This window comes from Papio anubis, chromosome 14 (assembly GCF_008728515.1).
Source record: "Papio anubis isolate 15944 chromosome 14, Panubis1.0, whole genome shotgun sequence".
Lineage (NCBI taxonomy): Eukaryota > Metazoa > Chordata > Mammalia > Primates > Cercopithecidae > Papio > Papio anubis.
Genome location: NC_044989.1, coordinates 66,596,052 through 66,619,966, shown reverse-complemented (window position 1 = coordinate 66,619,966; position 23,915 = coordinate 66,596,052).

The window sequence follows — 23,915 nt, the reverse complement described above, 5'->3', positions numbered from 1 at the left end:
CAAGGTATGTCTGATTCCCTTGGCTTTCCTGTTGGTCAAGCCACTCAGGTCATTCAGTTGGGTCCCCTGTAATTCTTTGCACATTTGAATTTCAACATCAGGCAGAATGGCAAGCCATTCACTGGGCAATCCAGGGCAAAGAGAACCACATAAACCATAAAATGTAAGAATGCTGACTCCAGCTATCATTGGAATCCAGGCTTAGGTATCTGGGAGCTGTGAAACACAAATAGAGTTATAAAGAGATTATGTAGCCCTGGATATTGCAAATACACTACACACTGTTTTCCCTCACTAAAATGAGGCCATGGATAGATACCTCAGTGGAAAAAGCAATTAGTGGTAGGGAATGAAGTTCCTTACTTTTCTTTCCCCATTCTCTCCCTCCCAAGCCTTTCAAATCTCCCTTGGGTCCAATTTGGGAATTCTTGCAAAGGCTAAAGTCCAGCAGCTTAACAGCTATTAAACACGGTCGTAAAGTGAAGATGCAGCCTGCGAGTTGGGCTCTTGGCAGCGTCAGAGGAATAAGGCAAACGGCACAACTCTTTTGCTGAAAGGAAATAAAGAAAGAGATGAAGGGAGGGGATGTGGATAAACCAGATTGGGAGTTTCAGATGGCAACCCATGGAGCATACTAACCCACTCTGGTATTGCTATTTAGTACCTGTGAAGTCTACCATTATGCATTATTAAATTCATGTATTATTGAATCACGAATCCTTGTTCCCTGATAAGAAATGGAGATGATTTCTTAGTTTAAATTAAAGCCCTGCCTCCTTATTTGAATAAAACTGCATTACTGGATGCCTAGCATGCTAATCAGAAAACTGCATTAAGCAGGTAGGACTGTACGAATTAAAAAATAATGAAACAAGACTTTTCAGCCAGACATTGTTCCCTTGCCTGCTTTTCATGACAGCGGATTTCCTACTTGGAGTTGATAAGACAACGGCAAATGAAGATAACAACATGAGAGGGAAATCATTCACTCTAATGGGCTCCACCTGTGCAGACTTCAGCTCATTTACATGGCTGCAGAAAAATTAGAAATCATGCAGCAATTAGTCTGTTCTAGATTATGCAGTGTGTCAACTGATACCACTCAGGAGAGCACTAGTGCTAAAATGGTTTCAGAAGATAAATCTACTCTCCTATACAAACAGTTTTAATTACCTGGAAAACGGCATTGCCTATTGAGAAATCTCCATTGTGAACCTGGGCTGCTCTCTTGCTATTGGAATCAGATGTTGGGAAATTCCAGTGTTTATGTAATTGACTCATATAGTATTTGATGACTTGTTGAAGCTGAAATTGGGCCTCTTGGTCCGGTTACCAGTTGTTCATCAAAGGCCTCTTTTTTTTTTTTTTTTTTTTTTTGAGACAGAGTCTGGCTCTGTCACCCAGGCTGGAGTGCAGTGGCACAATCTCGGCTCACGGAAACCTCTGCCTCCCAGGTTCAAGCGATTCTCCTGCCTCAGCCTCCTGAGCAGCTGGGACTACAGGTGCACACCACCACACCCAGCTAATTTTTTGTATTTTTTAGTAGAGACAGGGTTTCACCGTGTTAGCCAGGATGGTCTCTATCTCCTGACATTGTGATCTGCCTGCTTCGGCCTCCGAAGGTGTTGGGATTATAGGCGTGAGCCACCACACCTGGCCCAAAGGCCTCTTTTAATGTCTTCTTCAGAGTTGGTCCAGAAAATGTAGGAGAGGGTTAGTTTTTTTTTAGGCTCTTCTGTTTATAGGTAGCCTTTGCATCATCAGCCTTAGCTCTCAAATGTCTACAGAAATCTGAGAAATTATCATAAATTAGCTTCAAATATGAACCTTTAGTCAGCAGATCAAACAACTATAAACATCTCCTTATGAATAAAATGTTAAGACCATGAGGGTTTTGGTTTCTCACTTAAGACATTGAGATAGTATTTTTCTTTCTTTTCTTCTTTTCTTTTTTTTTTTTTTGAGACAGATTCTTGCTCTGTCACCCAAGTTGGAGTGCAGTGGCAAGGCAGTATTTTTTCTGTTTATTCCGGCCTTAAAGTATGTGTATTGCTTTCTTTAAAAAGTGTACCTAGAGAAGTAATGTTCATAAAAATCTAGTTTTTGCATATATGCATAAGGGATTATTTAAAGGTTTCACTTTGGGTTGCTTATAAAAGTGCTTATGTATTCACACCCACTTTATTTCATCATTGTTATTTTTTGGGGGGGTAATTGTTTTATTGGATTTGGGGGTAATGCAATGAAGTCAGGGTTAATGGATCAATTTACAGCAGAAGCAATGGTTGAGAAGGGGCATCCTATAAGACAAAGCTTTGGTCCCTGGGTAGGAATTACCTCCTGAGGTGTTGGTGGAATGTCTGTCTTCTGCCTGTATCTTTAAGGATGAGAGGGTCAAGGACTCCTTCAAGAAACAGCAGGCCAGGCCGGGCACGGTGGCTCACATCTGTAATCCCAGCATTTTGGGAGGCCGAGGCGGGGTGGATCACGAGGTCAGGAGATCGAGACCCTCCTGGCTAACACGGTGAAACCCTATCTCTACTAAAAACACAAACAATTAGCCTGGTGTGGTTGTGGGCGCCTGTAGTCCCAGCTACTCGGGAGGCTGAGGCAGGAGAATGGTGTGAACCTGGGAGGTGGAGCTTGCAGTGAGCTGAGATCGCACCACTGCACTCCAGCCTGGGCGACAGAGCCAGACAAAAAAACAATCAAACAAACAAAGCAAAAAAAAAAACCCAGCAGGCCAGCACTTAGCATTGTCCACTGGAATTTGGTCACAAAACAAAAATAAAATGTGGTTTCTCATTGTTGGATGCAAGTGGAAACGGGACATGCTTTAAAAGGCAGGTAATGTGTACCCTCAGTGACAAAAGCAGGGTCAATCATACCAACAGGTAGAGAAGCAATCCTCTAGCATAGTGGGACTTCAGTCAGCATAACCTCTACTGGCCAAGAGAATTTTCCAAACTTATTCTCTAAGATTCAGTTCAAGATTCCAATCTTCGCTAAAAATACAGCCTCTCCAGGGATAGTCCACATAGAACTTTAGCATACGAGTTTTCATTTTTTGTTCAGTGAGGTATCTCTCCATCAAAGAATTCCAAAGATGCATAAATTTAGCAAATGTTGCTATAGCCTTTCCCAGAATAACAAAATGAACCTACCATGCAAAAGGCCCTGAGATGTCCCGGAGTAAAGAGACTTGATGGACCCTGCATTTTCCAGACTTATCTGCACACTGAAGCACTCCCTCACCTCGTCTGGTAATGGAATACTCGTTCGCATCCAGGTTCCAAGAGAACAACTTTGAGTCATACTCCCGTATTTTGAGAGTGAGTTTCCCAGAGCAAGCTTTTCGTATGGAGAAAACACAAGGACGTTAGGGGCACAACTCATGGTGTTGCAAAGCACAGAAGCAGAATTGCACTGGCTAGATGGACTCTCTGAATCATTTGGCTTATTTCAAAGGCAATTTCCTTCTATCTCAACACCTTCATTAACAAAAATATATATACACACACAGATGAAGACATGAAGACATAGAGAAATACACACACAGCCCCAGCCACACCAGGACCATCAAATCCTAATACAATTGTGCAAATGGATTTTCTTATGGGAACCACTGAACACAAAAAATGTTTTGAGTGACTATTTTCTCATTCTCCCAAAGCTAGTACTTAATTAGTACCATCCTAGATGCCTAGGAGAGAAGTTAATTCAATACACACAATTAATACCTTAAGGCATTAGGGCATAATTCTCTCCTGGAACCAGAGCACAGTGAGGTCCTACCAACATTTTTAGGATAATCTTTTTTTTTTTTTTTCAAGCTATGTCTTCTCCTACTTTGCTTCACATTCCCCAAAAGGAATGTAAAATGCTATATGATTGAATCAAAAAAATGATGGACCTTTTGATCTGAAACAGATTTTAGAGACAGTGAAGTTCCTTGTCCACATTTTACAGGTAAGGACAGTAAGGCTCAGAGAGATGACCCAAGCCACTGTGGATGACACATTGAATCTGGTATAAAGAAAGATTGCAGCTCTGGGCTTCAGACCCAAAGACTAGTATTTATTCTGCCATATCACTGCGGCCTATGGGAGCTAGAGCCAGAATTCCATGCTCTGGCATTACCCAACGCCCTTCAGGAGAGGAGAGGGCAGGCCTCATTATAAAGATTTGCAGTCATGGATGTGTGAGTTCATCATGTCAAGAAAAGTATGTTGCTCAGGACCCTGAAACTCAGACACTGACATCACTGAGAAGAACAGGCCAGCCAGAAAATCCTCAGAGGAATTGTGCATGTCCTAGGAGAGAGTAAGAAACTTGTCAAAAGGAGAGTGAATTAGTATGTTATGAGAAATCCCCTTCCACAGTGCTAACGGGTCAGTGACACTCCATTTCTGGAAGGATGCTGATAAACGAAGTTCCAATGAGAAGGTGGGAGAATGAATGGGACAGAAGAGTCTGAGTTCAAGATGGAGACTTCAGCCATTATTCACATACCTAAGGACTCCTCATAACCAATGGGGGAAGACAATATTAAAAAGCAATGGCAACAAAAACAATGAGACATTTGATTGATGGAGTATGGAGTATCATACAATAATTAAAAATGATATTGATTCTTGAAAAACTAGAAGTAAATTGGATTGAAAAATATTTGTAAGCGTAAGAACCATGGAAGAAACTTTTAAAATCTGTGTACTTGACTACATAAAACATGTAATATTTTATGTTAGAAAATGTAACAAAATCAAAGGCAAACTGGTAAAGTGATTTGTCATCAATATAATAGGCACATGGTTTACCACCCTGTGTGGGGTTGGAGGAATGTACTTTGTGTCTTGGAGTACGTAGCACTAGCTGCATCAGCTTTCTGTAGCCTCTATGGAAATGTGTTCTTGGCCATGGCTGTTCTGTGCTCTTTAAATCTCTTGAGGTCATGAATGTGTCCTCCCACAGTGTCTTGGAGCCACTGTTGATTACACTTGTTGGATGATCCCCACAGGCTGCAGCGGTATTTATAGCACATTTCATAATATCAAAGGGCCTCTAGTTTCCTCTGCTAACCTTTATCTTCATTTCCTCAGTCACTTCAGTGAAGGCACTTACAGTGACTTCAAAATTTGCATTTAATGCCCAGAATGACAACCTGCCTTTGTTTCTTTGTTGTGGGCCCAGTGTCAATATCTGCATGCCTTTATCGGCCACAAAAGATCAAAAGGTGTGCAAAATACAATAAATGGCAGAGGGAATACATCAGATAAAGCCACACCTCTGCAAATACCCTTGATTTGGTGACAACTTAGAGCAGGAGTTAGCTAAGGGAGTTTGCACTATGGTGCCCAGAGTATAAGATCTAATCCACCGCATGAGATTCCATTGACTAAGAGCATACTAGAGCACTCAGAACATGGGACAAAATTAACATCTGAACAGTGTCCCATTCACTGTAAGCCCAAGGAGGCTCAGTCCTTCATCTTGTTCTCTATCTCTGCTCACTCCCTGGTGATCTCATTCTGAACTATGACTTCAAATACGAGAAAGTGCGGGATACTTGGAAATGTTACGTCTCCAGCCCAGACCTCTCCCCTGAACTAAAGATTCATGTATCAGATTCAACTGCCTACTTGACATCTCCTCTTGAAAGTTTAAGAAACATAACAGACTTTCATGAAACTCCTGATTTCCCCACATAAGCATGCCTTCCCTATCTCAAAAAAGTAGCAATTCCATTCTTTCAGTCGCTCAGTCCTCTTTTTTTCTCATCCCACCTCTGACTGAGCAGGAAATCCTGTTGGCTATTACCTTCAAAATATATCCACAATCTGGCCACTTCTTACCACTTACAATGCAACTCCCCTGATCCAAGCCCTCATCATCTCTCACCTCAATGATTGTCATGGTCTCTAAGTGACCTCCTCAGCTTTGCTCTTGACACCTAATGTCCATGATTGTCACATTAGCCAGAGTCTGTCATGCCAGACCTTCAACAATAGCTTCTGTGTCTTTCAGAGGGAAAGCCCAGATCCTCGCAATGGCCAGAAGACCTTGCTGGTCTCCCACCCACACCTTACCTCTTTGATACCATCTCATAGTCACCTCTGCCCTGCTCATTCTGCTCTAGCTACACTGGACTTCTGAATGTGTTTTTAAGAACATGTTAAGCATGCTCCACCTTGGGAATTTTTTTCTATTTATTGTATCCTATGCATGAATGATTCTTCCTCCAGATATCTCCATAGCTTACTCACTCATCTCCCTTAAGTCTTTGTTTAAATGACACCTTCTCAATGAGCCTTTCACAGACCACATGATTTGAAATGAACACTCACCATGATATCCCCCATTCGTTTCTCTGCTTTCTTTTTCTCCATAGCACTTACTTTACATGAAATTATAACTTTACTTAATGATTTACTGTCAATGTCTTCCTGCTGAAAAGTAAACACAGCAAAGATAGAGATTCTTTTATCAGTTTTCCACTGCTATAACCTCAGTGCCTAAAATAGTGCCTGGAATATAGAAGACATTTTTTAAAAGAAGGAGAAAAACATTTATGTATCTTTTTATTCACATAAGATAATATTTAGAAGAGAAAGATATGTATGACAGGTCAGTGCTGTGCAAGGCAGTTTATATGTAATGCTAACAGCTATGACAAACATCTCCAAATCCCAATGCCTTCATGCAAAAGTTTATTTCTCATTTGTACCAAAGTCCATTGTAGATGGCTCCTGGTTGTGCAGGTCTTCTGGATGTCTCGCCTACAAGTAGTAACTCAGAGATCTAATCTGTTTATATGTATCTTTATCTATGTCCTCAGAATACTTGACTTATACCAAACAGGAGATAGAGGCAGAGACAGAGTGATTTCATGAAGTTTTACATAGAATACCTGTATTGCATGGGGCAGGCTTGTAAGTGGCATACATATTTTTGCTCACCTTTCTTTGCCCAAAACTCAGGTACATGGTCTCATCTTGATACAAAGATGGTGGGAAGGGGACTGGAAAATATAGCTTAACTATGTGCCCCCTTCCCACCATATAGCTTAACTATGAGAAAATAGAACTAGATGGTGAACATTAGCAGACTTTATGACATATTGCTAGATGATATAAACTGATAAGATAAACACCATATCCCTTATAGGCCCTGAATAGATTACTCAAAGAAGAGAAAATAGAAAACTAATGAACATATAAAGGGATTTTATAACCTCAGTATTTCAAATAAAAATGAAAATTTTAATGAGACAACATTTTAGGAAGCTCCTTTCAAGTTTGCTGAGTGTCTGTTATGAATGGTTGTTAAATTTTGTCAAGTGTTTTCTTGTCCGCCTTTATTGTGATAATAGTTATTTTCTTATTTAGTTTGCTAATATTATTAATTACATTAATTAACTTTTGAATGTTAAAACAACCTTGCCTACTTGGGAGAAAGTACAGTTGGTCATAATGTATTAGACTTTTCATATATTGTTGAATTCAATTTATGAATGATTTGTTAAGGATCTTTTTGTTCATGATCATGAACAATATTGGTCTGTGATTTTCTTTTACTATAATGTCTTCATTAGGTTGTGGCATCAGGGAAATTGAGAAGTATTCCCTCATTGTCCATTTCTAGTCTACTTTCAAAGAGAGTTTGTGCAAATTTGGTATTATTTCTTCCTTAAAATTTGACAGAATTCAGTGGAGCCATCTAAACTGAGTTTTCTTTGTGGTAGAGTTTTTAGTAACAATTTCAATTTATTAAATAGACTTAGGGAAACTCAGATTTTTTAATTCCTAAGTTTTGATACATTGTGTCTTTCTTTTCAAGGAATTTGTCTATTTCATCTAAGTTCTGGAATTTATTGGCATAAAATTGTTCATAATATCCCCATATTACCATTTTAATGTGAAATATCATCTTAAAAGTCCATGTTAGTGAATTGAATATGCAATGGGATTTATATTTTCATGTACTGCTGATGAGAGAGTAAATTTGAACAACCTTCTGGAAGGCAATTTGACAATATGTACCAAATGGCTTTTAAGTATTTGTACTCTATAAAAAGATGCACAAAACTTGTTAAGATAAAAAAACTTTATCAAACATATAGTTGTACTATATGATTAAATTCTGACAAATGTATGTATGTTTACACTTTTGGAGCATACATATTTGATGTGCATATGATGTGTAGGTATTTCATACGTGAGTATTTCATGCTTTTTCATCTCTTCTCAAATGTCTAGCACTTTTTCTCTCTCCCTCCTCCCATCTGATAAATTTATTTCTTCTTTCTCTGAATGTGATGGTTAATTTTATATATCAAGTTTACTAGGCTACAAGATGTCCAGATAGCTGGTAAAACATTAATTCTGGGCATGTCCGTGAAGGTGTTTCCAGAAGAGATTAGCATTTGAATCAGTGCACTGAGTAAAGAAGCTTGGCTCTCCCCAACATGGACAGGCATTGTCCAATTCCTTGAGGTCTCAAATAGAACAAAAAAGAAGAGGGAGGAGGAATTATCTCCCTCTCTTTTTAAGCATGGATATCCATTTTTTCCTGCCCTAGGACATTGGAGCTCCTGGTTCCCGGGCCTTCAGCCTCAGACTGAATTATACTCACTGGCTTTCCTGGTTCTGCAGCTTAGAGATGTCACTTCTCAGCTTCCATAATCATGTGTGCCAATTCCCACAATAAATCTCTTTTTATTTATAACTACACACATATCTTCTATTGGTTCTGCTTCTCTGAAGAACCCTGACTAATACACTAATGAAAAATAAAAGTAATCAGAAAAGAATTGCCTGAAAGAACTAACATCAAATCCACCATCTATCTGCATTGATACTCCCATTCTCTGCTTCTCTTCCACTGCAATGCAAGAAGTGACCCCCTCCTGTCTTTTGTCAAGTTCTCTCTTTGCATATGGAATCTCATTCCTCCTCAACCTCTCACAGTTATCACCCTTGACATTATCCCCTTCTCTCCTACATCATAAATTTCTCTCTCTTTACCAGATTATTATGATTAGCTCACAAATATTCTATGTTATACCCCAACTTAAAATCAATCTCCCCACATCTCCCTCCATCTACCACCCTAATTATCTGATTCTCTTTAGGGCAAAATACCCCAGCAGTCGTCTATACTAGGCTGCTGTCATGAACATCCCACCGAAATGGTTTTTGCCAAATCCAGTTGTCGGGACTTACTCCTCCTGTTACTCCACCTCCAAAAGCATTTTAGAATACAAAGCAGTAGGCCACTTCCTCCTTCCTGAAACATTTTTACAATTGACTTCCAATATACTATACCTCCTTCTTTTCCTTTTATCATACTGGCTACAACTTCTTAATTTCTCTGTTCTTCATTTTACATACTCTAAAATTTGGAGAGTATCAGAGTTTACTCCTTGGCCCTCTTAGCCACGTCACTCCCTGAGTGAGCTCATCTGCTCACTAGTCATAGGTTTGAATACCATCTCTACACTGATAATCCACACGTTTACATCTCTAACACAAGCCTTTCTCTCTGAAGCCCCAGAGAGCTCTCGTGAGTTCAACACCCTCAAACATAACTTGTCCAAAGAGAACACTAGATGTTCGACTCAAAGATGCCCTTCTCCCAGTCTTTGCCATCTTAGTAACTACTTTCATTACACCTTTAGTTTCTCTGCACCAAAACCGTGGAGTCATTTTCTTTTACACACACCCCACATCCATCTAACAGTGAGTCCTGTCAACTCTGCCTTCAAAAATGTACTTTAAAATAGATGCTGGATTTGACCAGTTCGGCACCTCATCCACAGCACTAATTGCAGTTTAACTAATGAAGTTCATCTATTGCTCAGACTACAGTGATGTCATCTAACTCATTATTATTTGAATTATAGATAAAATTATCTTTCCATGGTTAGGTTGTACCCATCGTTAAGATCAGCATCCACTTACTTCAGAGGAAGTGGAGAAAAGTACACATTTTAGGGAAGAATCAATCGTAAACTTCATCCCTATTTTTTGAACTCTGGAAAATGTTATTCTTATAATTTAATAAATTTCAAATATTTATACACTAAAATTTTATTAGTAGATATTTCCCATTGTTATTTTCTTGTTGCACAGCTGTAGTTTTTTAAGCTTTGCACAGAATAAACCAATCTTACTTTTGTCAAAAGGGGAAAATAAGTTATTTTTTTAAATGTATTATTTATTACTTTAATACACTGATATTTTTTGTAAATCTAATTTAAGGAAATAATTATAAATAGGGACACAGATATACAAATACAAATATTAATCAGAATAACTATTATAAATGTTAATTTATAATATTAATATTTAAGATAACCTTAAATGGTTCTGTTTTTCAATTTCAATTTCTGATTGTTCATTGTTAGTGTGTAAAAATACTAATTGATTTATTGTACATTGATTTTGTATCCTGTGACTTTTGTACACTTACTTATTAGTTCTAGAGCATTTTCATAGATTCTTTAGAATTTTCTACATTGACTATCATGTCATTTACAGATAAAGATAATTTCACTTCTTCATCTCCAATCTGTGTACCTTTCAATTATTTTTCTTTCCTTATTGCACTCACTAGAACGTCTATTACACACATAAATAAAGTTATTACAAGGAAATATGTGTCTTGTTCCCAATCTGAGGGAGCAAGCTATCAGATTTTTTGCCATAAAGCATGATGCTAGCTGTAGATTTCTTGTTTCAGTAGATGTTCTTTATTATGTTTAAGAAGTTTCCTTTGGTGTCTATTTTGCTGTGAGATCTTATCATGAAAAGACATTGAATGCTGTTAAATGCTTTTTCTGTATTGCTTTTGATGATAGTTTTTTTTTTAATTCAATAGTTTGTTGATATAGTGAATTACATTAATTGATTGATTGTCAAATATGGAACCAGCCTTGCAAATTAGCCACCATGTTTTATCCTCCTTTATATATTGCTGAATACAATTTGTTAGTATCTTATTAAAATTTTTGCCACCATGTCCATGAGGCATACTAGTCTATAGGTGTCTCTTTCTGACTTACTACTTGAGTAATTGTGGTCCTGTGAAATTAGTTGGAAACCTTTTTCTCCACTTCTGTCTCTGAAAATCTTTGTAGAAGGTGGTACTATTTATTCCTTCAATGTTGGTAGAATTCAGAGAAGGCATCTGGGCTTTTTTCTTTCTCAGAAGGCTTTTAATTATGACATCAATTCCCTTGTAATAGATATAGGAATATTAGGATATCTCTCTTCTTGAGTGAGTTTTGGAAGTTTCTATCTTTCAAAGACTTTTTTCTACTTCATCTAAGATATCATTTATAGGCACGGTTGCTCATAATATTTCCTTTTTATCCTTTTAATGTCTATAATAATGTGATATCTATAATAATATCCTATCTTTCATTCCTGATGTTGATTGGTTTGTATTATCTCTTTCTTGGTTAGTCAGGCTAAAGATTGATCAATATTATTAACATTTTCAAAGATAAATTTTTTGTTGTATTGATTTTATTGCTTTTTATTGGTTTTCAAATTTTAAAAATATCACTGATTTCTGTTTATCTTTTTATTTTTCTTCCTTCTACTTGCTTTAGGTTTAATTTGCTTTTATTTGTCTAGATTCCTAAGATCAAGAACTGGATGTCTGATTTGAGATCTTTGTTCTTTTCTAATATAAGCATTTAATGCTCTCAATTTCTTTCTGCTTTAACTCCATCCCACACAATTTGATACGATGTCTGCATTTTTATTCATTAAAATAGTTTGTAATTCATTTCTTTTTTGACACATGGACTATTTAGAATGATGTTGCATAATTTTCAAATATTTGGGGGTTTTCCACATATTTTTCCACAATCCAGTTTGTGGTCACAAAATGTACTTTGTGTAATTTCATTTCTCTTAAACTTATTGAGACTTGTTTTACGGCCCATAATATGGTCTACTTTAGTGAACATTCCAGGTGCACTTGAGGAGAATCTATAATCTGCTGTTGCTAGATGAATTTATTCCGTAGATATCAATTAGGTCAAATTGGTTGATAATGCTGTTCACATCTCCTGAATGTCTACTGATATTCTGTCTACCTGTTTTATCAGTAACTGAGAAAGAAGAGTTTAAATCTCCAAATGTAATTGTAGATTTGCATATTTCTCTTTTCTATTCTTTTGGTTTTTCTTTATGTGTTTTAATGTTATTACATACAATCACATTTAGGTTTTTAAGCATCTTTATAAGCTAATCTTTTAATCAATATGAAACATCCCTCTTTTTCTCTTTTATAGTCTAATTTATCTGATATTAGTTTAGTCATGATAGCTTGCTTTTGTCTAATTTTCAGTAGATATGACTTTTTCTATTTATTTATTTTCAACCTTTGCATTTGTATTTAAAGTACATTTTTGTAGCAGTGTGTAGTTGGTTCTTTTGTTTTCATACAAACTGACAATCACAACCTATTAGCTAAAGTATTTAGATGGTTTATATTTAATATAGATATTGATATGTTGCATCAAAATATATTATCTTATTATTCTTTTTCTATTTGTCCCATCAATTCTGCTGTTTTATCTTTTCCTGAATTCTTTGAAATTCATTGACCTTCTAAATAATTTCATGTTATCTGTAGTATTGGTTAATGATCTATACTTCTGTTTTTTGTTTCATGGGTTGTTCTAGCTGTTATATACCTTTAACTCATCATCTTCTACCTTCAAGTAATATTATACTTCAAGTAGAGTATAAGAATTTTACACAATGTATTCCCCCTGCTTTCGTTTCATTTGTGTTAATGTTTTCATACCTTTTTTTCTGTACATAGCTACAAGTCCCTAATACATGGTTATCCATTTTGCTTTAAACAGTCGTATATTATCTTTTAAAGAGTATTCGCTTTTAAAGAGTTTCAAATTTTTGGAAAATAGCTTTTAGATTTACTGACCTATTTACCATTTCTAGAGCTCTTTGTTTCTTTGTATAGATCAAAATTTCTGTCTAGTGTCCTTTTACTTTCTCTTGAAGAACTTCCTTTAACATTTCTTATAGTGTAGATCTGCTGGCAAAACTGTTTAAATTCTGTTTTTCATTCAGTTGTGAAAGATATTTTTACTGGGTAAACAATTCTAGGTTAACAGTTTCTTCTTGTACCTTATCATATCTTATATTGTCTTCTGACTTCGTTCTTTTTTTATGAGAAGTCTGCTACCATTCTTTTTGTTGTTCTTCTTCTCTACACATACTGTATATTTTATTTCTGGCTATTTTCAGGATGTCCTCTTTGTCACTGGTTATATAAATTATATTAGGAGGTACATTGACATAGTTTTCTTTATATTTATTCTGAATGGAATAGAAATATTTGCTGGCTTCTGTATCTGTGGATTTATAGATTTCATCATAGTTGAAAATTTTTAGCCCCTATGTCCTTTAATTTTTTTCTGTATATACATTTTCTCTCTTTCTAGGACTTCAATTACATTTAGACCACTCAATATTTTTCGACCTATCACTGGAAACTTGTTCGTTATTTTTATTCCTTTTTGCTCCCGTTTCTTTATTTTGAATAGTTAAAGATGGACTCAAGTTCACTGCTGTTTTCTTCCACAGTGTCTAATTTGCTGTGCATTCTATCCAATGTAGTAATCATTGTAAATATTTTAACATTCATCTATAGAGGTTTTATTTGCATCTGATTTATATTATTTATATCTTCCATTTATTTCCACAGCATGGTCATATTTTTCTCTACTTCCTTAAATATACATTATACATATGTATCTCTGTGTGTGTGTGTGTATGTGTGTGTGTGAGAATGTTTGTGTATTTGAGACAGGTTCTAGCTCTGTCACCCAGGCTGGTGTGCAACAGCACAATTTCAGCTCACTGCAGCTTTGTCCTCCTGGGCTAAAGCAATCCTCTTATCTCAGCCTCCCAAGTAGCTGGGACCACAGGCATCCACCACCATGCTGGGGTAATTTTTGTATTTTTTGTAGAGACAAGGTTTCACCATGTTGCCCAGGCTGGTCTTGAACTCTTGAGCTCAAGCAATCCACCTGCCTCAGCTTCCCAAAGTGCTGGGACTACAGGCGTGAGCCACAGTGTTTGGCCCGTGCTGTTTTTTTAATAGCTGTTTTAAAGTTCTTGTTGGCTACTTCTACCACCCGTATTACTATTGGATCTGTTTATATTTATGGATTTTTTTTCTGGTTATGGATCATATTTTTATGCTTCTTTTTATACTTGGTAAGATTTTAAGTGCACACTTTGACAAGTTTTGAAAAAGGGATACAGCAATGTTATCTATCAACTCAATTGTGATAACTTTTCTTTATCCCCAAAAGTTTTCTGGTATCCTCTGTATTCAACCCATTTCCTCAACCCTCAGGCCCTGGAAGTCACTGTCATGACCTTTATTACTATGGTTTTGCTTTTCTTGGAATTTCATATAAATGAAATCATAGAGTGTGTAGACTTTTGTGTCTGGCTACTTCATTTATCACAATGTTTTTGAGATTTGTCCATTGTTGTTGCTTGTATCAATACTGTGTTTCTTTTCATTGTGGAGTACTAGTCCCTTGTATGGATATACCACTTTCTGTTTGTCCATTTACTATGTCAGTGGATGTTTGGGTCTTTTTATTCCCGACTTTTGGGTTATCATGACTAAATCGCATTGATTATTTGAGTATATGTATTTGTGTGAACATATGTTTACATTTCTCTTGGGTATATACATACTAGGTAAGTTTTTGTTGGTTCCAAACATTGTGCACTTTACATTGTTAGTTGCTTCATTCTGTTGACTTCTTTTAGATAACGTTAGGTTTTCTTCTTGTGTGCAGTTAATTGAAATTTGTTGGGTTATTTTGAGGCTTGCCTCAAAATTTTAATAAGGCATATCCAAAGCACTCTTTAGTCTCAGGTTAATTTAACCCTATTATTAGAGCAATAGTCTATTGAGGAGTCTACCCAATACTCTGCATATTTTGAGATTTTTCCATCCTTCAGTTACATACACAAACTATTCCTAGCTCTGTCACAGCTTTGGAGATTGTCTTACTTACACTTTCTAGTGACTCCTTCCCTGGCCTCACACTTAGTCCCTTCTCATATATGTACAGGTCAACAGTCTGCAAAAGACCTCTGGGAAACTCTCTCTCTCTCTCTCGCCCTCACTCTCTCTCTCATTCCCTGTCCCTTTTCCTCTCTCACTGTGCAACTCTCTTCAGTATTCTTCCATGCAAATTCCAGACACCTTAGCCTCCCCAAACTATGATTTCTGTCTCTTCGACTCAGTAAGACTAATGGGCTCTGTTTGAATTTCACCTCCCTATATTGGTGTCTGAAACTTATCTCATGGGAAGGGTATGTTTGTTTCTGTTTGTTTCTCTTCTCTCACAGAGCAGAAGTATGTGCTACTCATTTCCCAATATCTGAAAAATCCATCTTTTATATATTTTGTCTTATTTTACTAGTTCTTTACAGTAGGAAGGGGAACTATAATTCTTCTTACTCTATTTTGACTGAGTGTAACGATACTGCTTTTTTTTTTTTTTTTTCTTTTAGAGTTTTAATTAAAAATAACCATGAGGCTGGGTGTGGTGACTCACGCCTATAATCCCAGCACTTTGGGAGACTGAGGTGGGCAGATCAAGAGGTCAGGAGTTCAAGACCAGCCTAGCCAGCATGGTGAAAGCCCGTCTCTACTAAAAATACAAAAAATTAGTCAGGCATGGTAGCACATGCCTGTAGTCCCAGCTACTCAGGAGGGTGAGGCAGGAGAATCGCTTGAACCTGGGAGGCAGAGGTTGTAGTGTGCTGATATTATTGCACCACTGCACTCCAGCCTGGGCAACAGAGCGAGACTTCATCTCAAAAAAAATAAAAATAAAAATAACATGAATACAATGTCAAACTTTAGTAAATACATTTTAAAAATAAATTAAGATAAGCATGCATGTTTTCTTTTAATTAATTGATATATTACATTGAGAGTTTTTAAATGCTAAACCATTGTCTATTTGTGAAATGAACCTACTTGATCACAATGAATTATTTTTAATACATGCTTGGATTTAATTGACTAATATTTTTGATAAAATGTTCACATACAGTTTCAAGTAATGCTTTCATAATATTCATGTGAAACTAAGATTACACTAACACCTAAAATGAGTTGGGCAGTTTTTCTTCCCTCCTTGTTTTGTGAAACAATATTTTTAAAATGAGAGCTATCTTTGCTTGATGACTTGTGATACAGAACAAAAAAAAAAGAGAGTGACCTGTTTCCCAAAAACTTAGAAGAAATTTTCTTTACAGGTATTTATGCTTAGAACAACTTTGGGAATTATAAATCTTTAATTACTATTTTAATTTATTTTGTGGCTATATATCTATATATAGATTCCTATTTTTTGCTCCAATTTTTATGTTTTGTGTTTTTCATGAATTGCATAAACAGGATTTTCTACCTTCCTAAGTTAAATGGTTATCTCATTTGTTCTTTTTTTTTTTGAAGTCTGCAAAGACGTTTAAAGCTATACATTTTATTTCAAATGCTAGTTAACTATGACCCTTAATGTGTATGTATTGTATTCATATTTATTCAATTTTAAGTATTCCACAATTTTCTTTATGATTATCTATTTTTCTCAAGGGCTATTCAGAAGTATGTGTTCTATTTTCCAGATATATGAGAGTTGTTTTTTTAAAAAATACCTTTTTGTTATTCATTATTGATTGAATATAATAGATTGTGAATTTAGAAGATAATCACTATGATGTTAATCTTGTGGAATTGACTGAGGTTTGTGTGTTTGTATGTGCCTTAGCATTTGGCCGATATTTGTAGAGATTCTGTTTAGTGAATGTTTCATGTGGGATTTCCTTAAAACATCCAGAAAACAATTAACAAAATGACAGGAATAAGTCCTTACCTATCAATAATAACTTTGAATGTAAATGGATTAAATTCCCAAATTAAAAATATAGAATAACTGAATGGCTATTTTAAGAAAACACATGACCCAACTATATGCTGCCTACAATAAACTCATTTCATCTGTAAAGACACATATGGACAGAAAGTGAAGGAAAGGATAAAGATGTACCATGCAAAAGGAAACCAAAAGCAAGTAGGAATTACATCAAATAAATCAGACTTTAAGTCAAAAATTAAAAAACAAAAAGACAAAGAAGGTCATTATTTAATGATAAAGGGATTAATTCAGCAAGATAATATAACAATTCTAATTATATATGCACCCAACACCAAACACTCAGTTATATAAAGCAAATATTATTAGATTCAAAGGGAGAGATAGACTTCATTACAATAATAGTTAGGGACTTCAGCACCCAAAGTCTCAGCATTGAATAGGTTATATAGACAGAAAATCAATAAAGAAACATTGAATTTAAACTGCACATTAGACCAATCAGACATAATAGACATTTACAGAACATGTTATTTAACAAATGTAGAATGGACATTCTTCTTATCAGTGCACGGAACATTCTCCAGGATAGAATATGTTAGACCACAAAACAAGTCTCAACAAATTTTTAAAAACCAAAATCTAAGACCACAAAGGAATAAAACTAGAAATTAACACCAAGAGGAACTTTGGGAACTACACAAACATACAAAAATTAAACAACATGCTCCTGAATGACCACTGGATCAATGAAGAAATTAATGAAAAAGCCAAAAATTTATTGAAATAACTGAAAATAGAAACACTACATACCAAAGCTTAGGATACACAGCAAAAGCAATGCTGAGAGTGAGGTTTATAGCAATAAATGCCTACATCAGGAAGATTTCAAATAAACAACCTAATGATACAACTCAGGCAACTAAAAAAGTAAGAACAAACCAAATTTAAAATTAGTAGAAGGAAAAAAATTATAAAAATCAGAGCAGAACTCAATGAAATAGAGACTACAAAAGCAATACAAAGGATCAACAGAACAAAAGATTGATTTTTGAAAAGATAAACAAAATTGATAAACAGCTAGACTAGCCAAAAAAGAAAAGAAGACCCAAATAAATAGAATCAGAAACAAAATGGAGATATTACAACTGATAATGCAAAAATACAAAGAATCATTAGCTATCATGAACAACCATATGCTAACAAATGAGAAAACCTAGAAAAAGTGGTTAAATTCCTAAAAACATACAACATACCAAGAATGAACCATGAAAAGATAGAAAACCTGAATACACCAATAATTAGTAGTGAGATTGGATCAGCAATCAAGTCTCCCAACAAAGGAAAGCCCAAGAGTGAAAGCCTTTACTGCAAAATACTACCAAACTTAAGGAAGAACTAACACTAGTTCTTCTCAAACTATTCCGAACAATTGAAGAAAAGGAAATTCTTCCTAAATCAAATGAGGCTAACATTACCTTGATACCAAAACCAGACACAACAAAAAAAGAAAACTGCAGGCCAATATCCTTGGTGAACATAGATGCAAAAATGCTCACTAAAATGCAAGCAAACTGAATCCAACAACACATCAAAAAGATTATACACCATGATCAAGTGGCATTTATCTCAGGGATGCAAGAATGGTTTAATATATGCAAATCAATAAACACAAAACACCACATCAACAGAATGAAGGACAAAAAACATACAAGCATCTCAATAGATGGTGAAAAAGCATTTGATAAAATTCAATATTGCTTCTTGATTAAAAAAAAACCGTCAACAAATTAGACATAGAAGGAAATCACCTCAACATAATTAAGACCATATATGACAATCTCACAGCTAACATCATACTAAACAGGGAAAAACTTAAAGCTTTTTCTCTAAGAACTGGAACAAGGTAATGATGCCCACTCTCACTACTTTTATCCAGCATTGTATGGAAGTTCTATCCAGAGCAATCAGACAAGAGAAAGAAATAAAAAGCATTCAAATTGGAAAAAAGGAAGTCAAATTTCCTCTATGCAGATGATATAATATTATATAGAGAAAAATCTAAAGACTCTACTGAAGAACTCTTAAACATACAAAAATCAATAGTGTTTTTATATACCAAAATGATCTAGTTGAAAAAGAAATTAAGAAACCAATCCCATTTACAATAGCTACAAAAAACAAAATTCCTAGAAACAAATTTAACCAAGGAGGTGACAAACCTACCTCTACAACAGAAACTAGAAAAAACTGATGAAAAAATTGAAAAAGATACAAGCAAATGGAAAAACATCCCATGCTTATGGGTTGGAAGAATTAATATTGCTAAAACGACCATAGTACACAAAGCAACCTACAAATTTAATGCAATATCTACCAAAATACCGATGTAGTTTTTCACATAAATAGAAAAAACTCTAAAATTCATATGGAACATATGACAAAGAGCCAGAATAGCCAAAACAATCCTAAGCAAAAAGAACAAAGCTAGAGTCATCACACTACCTGATGTCAAAATACACTACAAAGCTATGGTAACCAAACCAGCATGGTATTTGTTTAAAAACAAACAAACATGCCAATGGAAGAGAATAGAGAAATAAATACATGTATTCAAAGCCAACTGATTTTTGACAAAGGTGCCAAAAATATACATTGGGGAAAGAACACCCTCTTTAATAAATGTTCTGGGAAAAGTGTATATCCATATGCAGAAGAATAAAACTAGACCCCTATCTCTCATCCTACATACAAATCAACTTAAAATGGATTAAAGATTTAAATGTAAGACCCAAAACAATAAAATTACTAGAAGAAAACATAGGGGAAATATTCAGGATACTGGTCTAGTCAATGATTTCATGGTTAAGACTTCAAAAGCACAGATAACTATAGCCCCAAAAGACAAATGGGATTATATTAAACTAAAAACTTTTTCACAAGAAAGGAAGCAATGAATGGGGTGAAGAGAAAATTCATTGAATTGGAGAAAATATTTGCAAACTATACCTTTAAAAGGCACTCATATCCAGAATATGTAAGGAGCTCAAACAACTCAACAATAATAAAATAATCTCATTAAAAAGTAGGCTAAGGACATGAATAGACATTTCTCAAGACATACAAACAGGTGCATGAAAAATATTCAGCATCACTAATCATTAAGGAAATGCAAATTGAAACCACAATGAAATATCATTTTATCCAAATTAGAATGGCTACTATTAAAAACACAAAAAATTGCAGATGCTGGTGAGGTACAGAGAAGAGGAAATTCTTATACTCTGTTGATGGGAATATAAATTAGCACAACGACTATGGAAAACAGTATAGAAATTTCTCAAAAAGCTAAAAATAGAAATACCATATGATCCAGCAATATCACTACAAGGTATTTATCCAAAGAAAGAAAAATTGTATATCAAAGAGATACCTGCACCCACATGTTTATTGCGGCACTATTCACAATAGCAAAGATATGGAATCAACATACGTGGCCACTGACAGAAGAATGGATAAAGAAAAATGTGGTATATATATACAATGGAATATTATTGAATCATAAAATGAATAAAATGTTGTAATTTGCAGCAATGTAGGTGGAACTGGAGGTCATTATATTAAGTGAAATAAGCCAGGTGTAGAAAAATAAATATTGCATGTTCTCACTCACATGTGGGAGCTAAAATAGTTGATTTCATGAAGGAAGAGAGTAGAATAATGACTACTAGAGGCTGGGAAGAAGGGGAGGGAAATGAATAGAGGTTGTTTATTGGGTACCAATATACGGTTAGATAGAAAGACAAGTTATATGTTGTAAGTATATCAAACTTCTTGTTAGTCTTTTAATCAACTGTCCCATTTCATACCTTTGTAACTTTGCATATACAGTTTCCTTTGCCTGAAATACCCCTCCTCATTGTCTATCAGATAAAAACATATTTATCTTTCAAGTCTCAGGTCAAAATATTCTTCCTTATGGAAATGTCCCTCAGTATCCCAGGCAGAAATAAGAATTCATTCTCCACTCCCACTGTTCTTTATACCAAGTCCATACTGTGTCGATTATTTCATTGTATTTTAATAACCATCATTTGTTTATAAAATATGTTTTTCATCATTATTACCCATCATTGTCACCTAGCATAGCACATATTTATTAATGTATAAATATTTGTTGAATGAGACATTTTGGGTCCAGTAATTTAAAGACACAGGAAAACACCCCCTAAACACTCAATTTCTAAGATTATATTTGATATTTTCCTAGAGGAACAAGGACTTGCTTGACAGGACTTTACACAGAATGTATGTGAAAATTCTCATACTCACCCTACAAAACCCCTTGAAGTTCCCAAGGCTCTGTGACTGCTCAGCCTCACTGACCTTTGTTTTCTCTGAACTGTGAACATATAAACCTTCAAAAGCCCAATTTCCCATTGAGAAAAACCAGGCAGTCATGGGGTAAGAGAATAAATCTTCAAAAGCTGAATCTTTACCTACTGATAACATAAAACTCTGTTTTCTAGGCTGGGGAAAAAGCTGGACCAATAGCTATTTCGAATGTTGCATAAATCCAACGATAATAATTTTTGCTCATCTGCCATGTGATCTGTCTTTTGTGCTCTGTTGAAAGACATCAGATGATGAAGTGGACCCTGGCAAGGGCAGCCTGCCCTTTTTAAAGGCAAGTTTAAAGGTAGGTTTAAAGGCAGACCTTTAAACCTGGGAAAAGCTAATGAAGATGCAGTAAACCTGAGACATACTAAACGAATATGTAAATATGTAAATGTGTATGTCTAAGTAGGTATAGTTTTTTTTTTTTTTCAGTTTTTGTGTTCTTTGGTGGCATTATTTTTGGAATAAGACAAACCTAGGTTTGAACCATGACTCCACCATATATTTGCCCTCTTAAACATGAGCAAGTTAGAGCTAATCTTTTTAAGCTTTCATTTTCTCAACTCTAAAAATACCTCTCTTTTTCATCACTAATATACTTATAAGTACACACATACACACACCCTACATTTGTATTTAAACTAATTAGAAACATACATATAATTTCTTCCTTTGTCATGGTAATATATATTGGTCTAGACAGTCAATGTCTCAAAAATACAGTAAGCCTGAGATAAATAATTTGACACTCTCTAGATTAATTTAGCACGTTACTTATTTACTTACTAGGGACTGCAATGGGGAATGAGGCTAGAATCCACCATTTGGCCTCTCTATCTTCCCACCCCAAGAGGCACCTGAGATACACGAGCAGAGTTCTAGCACTACACTTTGGAAAACACCGAGCCAAGCCAATGCCCTTTATTTCCCAGAAAACAAACTCAAACAAGTAGAGTTTGTTGCCCAATGTCACATATAACCAGAACTAAGACCTCTGACTTCTGATTTCCATAGCAATGCCAATTCCACGGCAGGCCAGAAAATCTGGTTGCAGGAGAATCTCCTGATGGGCTGAACACCTATTTATTTCATAGGTCCACTCTCCACTTTGTTTCATCCTGTGTCATCTCAAGAAATGGGAGAGGAGGGTTGACCTTTAAGGACAGCAACAAAAGGCTCCCTTATCTTCCAGCTTGTAGCTGGGTTCTGTCATGAGGAGGACCAGTAGGAGATGGAGCGGGGAGATGAAAATATGGTTGGGATATAGCTTTCCTGGCTGCCTTCGTATGAAATTACCCGGGGTTGGCTGCATCCTTAGACTTAAGGTCATATAGCTCCTGTTAGGTGACTCTCTCGAGGGGGGCTTCCCCTTTCTCTGGCTTCTGACGACTATTTCCACCCTTTCCTTTTCTAAACTAGGAGTGATAATAGCACCCTACTGCTCCTAGACTGAAAGTACTGCACTATTCCTTCTAGTTTTCCTCTACTCTGCCGGCACCTTTGTAAAGAGTCCCTTTACTAAACTTTCTTTAGCTTACCCAATTTGAATCTGCCATTGATTTCCTGTTGGGGCCATAACTGCAGAGCTTTTAAGAAGTATAAATGCCTGGGGACTTTCAAAGCTGCCCAGGTGACTCTAGTTTATAGTTAGAGTTGAAAACCTCTATACTAAACCATGATGATAATTTTTGTTGTTAAGTCACTAGTGTACACACACACTCACACATACACACACACATTCACATTCACTGTTAAAATGGTAGAGCCTTCAAATGTGAGGAAATATCATGAGCCATGTTGGCTGGATTCTGGTGATCTATGGTTTTTGCAAACTACCATTCAGGCTGACATATAGATTGCTAAATGTGCAAACTCTTAGAATCAAGCAGCCTTGTAAACGCATTCAAAATGTTTACTTTCATGCTGTTTCTTCTTCTAACACTCAAATGTCAATTTTAATGGAAGCCACATCTCCATGTATTGATTGGTTCATCTTGATTTTTTTAAGGTTCAGTTTGGTGGCCCAGGAAGCTTTTCTAGCATTTGAAACATTTATAAAAATTGTCTATTTGAGAGGGGCAGAAAGGGAGACAAGGTAGGTGGGGGCAATGAAAAAAATATCCCTTCTTGTCTAAAGTAAAACATAGTTTGTTGCCAAGATTTCATTAATTCAATAAATAAAAATACAAGTAAGCTCCAACTTCAACAAGCTCGAGTTTCCCTTCTAGCTGTGAAACCACAGCACCCCGATGGCTTCTAAATATGTCAACACATCCCTTCCCATCCCAAACTCGCCAGTGTGGAGAACATGATTTATGAGGTTGTCTGACCATCCTTGAAAGAGGTTTTAAATTTTTTACTCTTATAATAAGTGCAGTTCCTTCATTCAGTGGTAAATGATTGTGGGTTCTTAGAGAAAAGGGCTAATTTCTGGAAGAAGAAGAAGAAAAAAAACCCAAAACTTGGAAGAGATCTGCAAATAGCTCTGTGGCACCTTATGGTGTGTGAGCTAATTACTGGCCCTAAGTTGCCTAGTAAACGGTCTTTGTTTGGGAAGGTTAAG